We start from the raw sequence: 6,260 nt of genomic DNA, 5'->3' as shown, positions 1-6,260 counted from the left end.
TTTTGGAAATGTATATCCTTTGAAATGGGTAGTGATGTGTAGAGCCTTCGTGGATCCAATGCCCCCTGGAGGTATTTCATCATCATTGAAAAAGATGAAATTGTCGGTACTCAGATTGTTAACCAAACAGTCTAGCTTGTTTACAGAGATATTATCAGTGACATAAGTTTCATTTAACACCTTCATCAACGCGTTACGATGTGTCTCTAAGTTTAAAAGCAAAGCTAGTACTAATATGCGAGTTAGTTGTTTGTATAGCTGTTCTACAACACTATACCTACTATGCTTCAAGAACTTCAAGAATTCTTTAGCCTCGTTCTTAGTTACCGACTCATTAACAGGTGATTCACGTCTAGTTATTTTTTCTTTCTTATGCTCAACTGCTAGGGTTTTTTCCTTAATGGGCTTGGTTTTCGCACTTACAGGGTCATAACGTCTCCCACTGCGCATGAAGAAACCAATATCCTGGCCCTCTTCTGAAGTGCCAACCGAGTTCTCTTCTCTTAGGATCATCACGTTATAATCACAATTCGATGGAACCATTTGCTATCCTTGTAGGAAAAAGCTATGAGTTTCTGAATTATGACTCTTGGCGTAGCTCGTATTCCTGCTTCATTATTTCTCGGTCGTGAAATAATCACCACTGGGTGGTTTACCTTGTAGATATTCTCTATTGATCATTGATCTGAGGCGCAAACATCTCCTCCTTATAAGCCTTTGACATCTTCTTAGAATTTCAATTCTTTATTATCCATCAGACTTTGCACTAGAGCTCTGAACTCAGCGCACTCCTAGATTTCATGACCTTCTTCAGTGTGGAACTTACAGTAGCTCCTTACTCCTTTAGGTACCTCATCTGAATCTTAAATGATTAATCTCATGTCTATCACTTTTTGCCAAACCCATTTTAGTGGGGATTTCACTTTTGCCACCTCGATTTTAGTCCTATTTCCTCTACTCTCAATTATCACGTTTACCCCTTAGTCAGAATGACTGGGTAACGGGTTTCCTACTACATTAGGTCTCGAGGGATCATCAAACCTTACAATCTCCATCTTTATGAACCTCTCAATCAACTTTTTGAATGCAGTGCAGTTCTCAATTGAGTGTCTCGTTATTCCTGCGTGATACTCGCATTGAGCATTCGTATCATACCATTTAGGGAACGAAGGTTGCATGGGTTAAGTAAAATGGGGATACCACGTGCGCGTCGAACAAATTCTGATATAACTCTCTATATGTAATTAGGATGGGTGTAAATTGGAGTTTTTTCGTGTTTGGCCTTGAGTTAGATTCTTACTTGGAATGACCTTAATGGCTAGTTGTCATGGTCCTCGGTTGGCTTACAGTGACCAGATTTGAATAGCTCTTATTATACAAACTTGCGGTGTTTACTTGATTTTATTTCTTTCTCGGGGCAGTCGTTTTAGCATTTTCTCCCACGTCTATTTTCCCATTCCTTACTGCATTCTCAATAATTTCTTTGGACATTACTATATCTGAGAAGCTCTTGGTAGCACTTCTGAGCATATGGTTAATGAACGAGGCTTTTAGAGTGTTTATGAAAATCATAGTTGTCTCATTCTCCAAAAGAGGTGGTTGAACTTGTGTTGCCACCTCTCTCCATCTTTGAGCATATTGCCTAAAGCTTTCACTTTGTTTTTTTTTTCATGTTTTGTAGCGTAATTCTATCGGGTATCATGTTGGTCACATGGATGTATTATTTTATGAAAGCATGTGCCAAGTCTTTCCATGAGTTGATTTTGCACAGCTTAGCTGATTGTACCATTTAGCAGCTAACTCAATCAAATTATTCTGGAAGCAATGGATTAACAATTGGTCGTTATTGACGTACCCCGTCATTCTTCTGCAGAATATTGTGATATGGGCTTTAGGACAACTAGTCCCATTGTATTTTTTAAATTATGGAGTTTTGAATTTTGGTAGGAGTATTAGATCTAGGACTAAACTCAATTCCTTAGCATTGAACCTGCAAAGGTAATTAGCATTCTCTATGGCTCTGAATTTCTCCTTCAACCACTTGCACCGATCTTCTAGCTGTTTTGGTAATTCTACTCTTGTTCTATCCATTTCTGCCATATCACCCAAATCTAAAACGATGAGGTTGGTCAAATTATCTCCAGGATTGAAACCTGAACCCGTTGGGCAATTCACCAGTGTTGAGGTGCCGACTTGATATTGTTGTGGTCTTATGGTAACGGAAACCTTTCGTGGATATGTATTTGGTTGGGCTTGGACATTCACTGGGGTAAAACCTAGGGGTATATAGGGTCTTCATTATCATCCCTAGAGTTAATAACATTACTTTTCCCCTTTTCAATCCCTCCGGCCAGCAACTAGGTCAACTGGCCATGCTCCGTTAGGACTCTTGTATTTGATCCCTCATGTCTTACTATACCTTAGCTAATTGGTCCTGTAGCCGTGCTTGCAACTGATCTTGCATGTTTTTCTGAATTTGTTCTAATCTCTCTAACCTTTGATCCATGGCTTTGGTTTTGCCATGAGTACCGTAACAATATTCAGTTGGAAGATTCTTGTTGGTTTTTAGGGTAACTGTCATAATTTTAATTAATTAGGTCTTTTTTTATGAAATTTAATTTATATGATGAAATGTAATGTTGATGAATGAAAAATGAATGCAAAAAGAGGCATTGATTCTAATTTAATTCAATTAGAACAACTTTACTAAAAGATAAACCTCTTTACATAAAATAGATATATTTTACATATACGACCTTGCCCTAACACTCAAAGCCTTGACTTTCCTAAGAAGCCAAACCAATTCTCGACCCCTATCTGATTCTAACTCGTATCTCAAGCTTAGCATGTCGGCTTGAACCGCTAGGGTTTACAAATGTTCGGCTACTTCTCGTACTTGAGTCAAAGCTTTGCCCATGATGTGATCTCTATCTCTGATCTGACATTGAGAGCGTTGGAGTTGCTCTTTCCAATGTTCGTTATTCATTTTAAGAAGCTCAACTCGAAGTTTACAATTTTGTATTGCGGCCTCGAGCTCTTCTATCTTTCCCTTCAACTCTTCAATCTTATTCAGGTTTACTTTCAACTTAATCACGAAGTTCCGACTACCATATTGATACATTGACCTTTCTAATTCTGCTACACGAGCTCTCAACCCAACTTTTTCATTTTGGCTTTCTAGCAAATTCCTTTTTAGAGCATCTTCTCGGACTCGAGCATCTTAAAATTTATTTTCCCATCGATCAACTCTAATATTTTCTTCTTGGATTTCTAGCCATCATTGTTCTGATGTTTTACCCAACCCAACAGTCCTTATTGACAGACGCAGTTTCTTATAATCTCTTTTTAAACTATTCAAGTCTTCTTCAGCCTTATTTTTTCCTTTCCTCATTTTTTCGACTTCTAACTTCTGGACGTCGACGTCTAATCCTAGCTGAATCTTTTCCTCTTTCAACTTTTCTATCCTCTTCTCCAGCTCCGAACTTTTTTTTTCGAAGTCTTGCTTTACGATCTCTAACTCATCCGGAATCACTTGCAAGTGTCCTTTTATCGGCCGGGTACTTTCTTGGCTTACCGAAGGGATATAGCCATGGACTCTTTTACCCTACCACCAATCATATGCTGGGGTCATGGGATTTTCAAAAAATATATTCATTTTGTGAGTTTGGTTCCAAGCGTTCGATATTTCACGAACCTTCTTTTTGTAATTGTCACATTTGTACGCAAACTCCCATTGAGCCAACCCTTGCATTGCCGGTATAAACTGCCTCGACCTATACTATCTCAATACAAGTAGAGGGGCATATCCAATAGCTCCCCATATCCCGATTAGAGGGACCCAGTCAAAGTCTTTACATCGGTACAAAATTTCATCAAGGATCATCCAATGGGCCCTCCATTTGACGTCTTCGTCTTAGAGACTCTGAAGAGTTGCCATCCACTTTTTTTAGAAATGTTGTCTCATCTTGGGATAGCTACAAATTCTTTCAACGGAGAGTAGTTCTCGGAGAACACTCGATAAGAGACTTTTTCTACCTTTCAAAAGTGGTTATGAAACCAAGTTAGCAAGAGTTGTGCAAACCCGATAAATCTTCCTTCATCCGCTCTCTGGCATGCACTCAGAGATCTAAAAGTTTCAGTCGAAATTGCTGGGATGGGCGTGACCCTTTTGTCAATTCGGTCGAATAGATCTGAAATTGCATCATCTATGTGCCCTAGTGCATCACCAACCCTAAATACTCAAGGCAAAAATGTCGACCCTTTACTTCGTATCCAGATGTGCCAAAGATCAAATTCTGCAAAATTTTCCAAGGGATGCATTTACTATCTCCCTTTTATTTAATCCGGGCCGCGACCCATTGCTCGCTTATCCCAGTTATGCTCATTAGCCTCTTTAAGAAAGTGGAGACATTGGAGGCTCTAGAATAATCATTGTCGACTTGGATCCTCGAGTAATGGAGCAGAGTTGTGTACTTTTCTACGGTGGGCACTAAGTCTAACTTTCCAAAAGTGAAGCGGCTATAGGCAGGATTCCAATACTGGGCAAGAGATCGGAATAATTGCTTATCCACTTTGACATCGAGTAAGTAAGGCAAATCATCATAGTTATAGTAGAATAACTGCTTGGTTTTGTCATCCCATTGATCCCATATCTCTTTCAACTCTTGGAGATTATTTTGAGTTACACTGATGCGAGTGAAATCCTATAGTTCTGACATATATCCTTTCGTCAGGCTGTCGTTTTTCTCTTGTTGTGTCTTTTCAGACCATATTCGTACGGTCGCATTGTCTTCCACTTTATCAAGAAATCCCTTTTCCATGACAAACTCTCTATATAGCAACTGAACACAAATCAACACCTTTTTCTATGATAAAAATACAATGCAATCACAGCTAAAGCAAAACGAAACAAGTCAATACATTTCATACAAAGCAAAAAACAATAAATATAACATCTATTCGGGTGACTACTAGAGGTTTGATATGATTCTACCTAGGGTAGGTTCTTAGGGCTCATTATATGCAGTTCGGTTCTAAAATAAGGGTACCTGAACTAGCAGGTTACTCAATCCTCACCCATTATAGGTTCACACGGACCGAGTTTAGTTCAGGGGAATACATTTCCATATAGTTATACAGAGATTAAGATCTCACGAAGACATAGGTACGGATGTATCCCGAAAGTGATCCACTATCCTATACGGAGGTGAAGACCTCACGAAGGAATAACTTCTTGCTCCCACTTAAGAAGGGCAAAATGGAACAATTGTGCAATGCAATATACATGAAAACATACAAAGAGAAACTTTTGAACCAATAAAACAGATATACTAGATCACTATGTAATCTGAGGTAACAAAGACAAAACATGAAGGACGAAATGTAATGAATGGATCATTAATTTAAACCAAATTATCAACTTTTGACAAAAAGACCAAACAGTAATCAACTTACGGCTTGACTCTCTTGTTTTATCCCAGTGGAGTTGCCAAGCTGTCGAATCCTTTTCGAAAATCGACTTTTATTTTAGAATACACAGAAATTAGTAACAAAACCTTCTTCAAAAAGGTCTAAAAGGTAAGCTACGTAACATATATGTCAAAACCTTTTCGAAAATTGACTTTTATTTTAGAAAACGAAAAAAATGGAGTCACCGCACTACACCAAAACAGGCTTTTAGCAGTGTTTTTTACGCCTTTAGCCTAAAAAGTTTTGTGGAAGTTTGGTGGAAGTGCCACAACAAAATGTCGCTGTTGACAACATCGCTAATTTTTGCAGAGTTTTTAGAAATAAATGCCGCTAAAAGTCATGACCTTTAGCGGCGATTTTTCCACAAACACAGCTAAAGGTCATGACTTTTAGCGGCGCTTTTCTCACAATCGCCGCTAAAGATCATGACTTTTAGTGGCGCTTATCCACAAACGTCGCTATAAATCATGACTTTTAGCGGCGCTTTCCCATAAACGCCACTATAGGTCATGACTTTTAGCGGCGCTTTTCCCACAAACGCCGCTATAGATCATCACTTTTAGCGGCGCTTTTCTCACAAATGCCGCTATAGAACAGATCTTTAGCGACTCTTTTTCTTACAAACGCCGCTATAGAACAAACCTTTAGCTGCGCTTTTCACACAAACGCCGCTAAAAACATATCTTTAAAAAAAATTCAAATAAAATTTATTTTTATGATAAATATTATATTATGTTTTAAGGATAAATAAAAAAAATTATTTAAATTGAATTTTCAACGAAAATTTTTAA

This window comes from Gossypium hirsutum, chromosome D10 (assembly GCF_007990345.1).
Source record: "Gossypium hirsutum isolate 1008001.06 chromosome D10, Gossypium_hirsutum_v2.1, whole genome shotgun sequence".
Classification (NCBI taxonomy): Eukaryota; Viridiplantae; Streptophyta; class Magnoliopsida; order Malvales; family Malvaceae; genus Gossypium; species Gossypium hirsutum.
The sequence above is the reverse complement of the archived record's forward strand: the minus strand, read 5'-3'. Positions refer to the sequence as shown.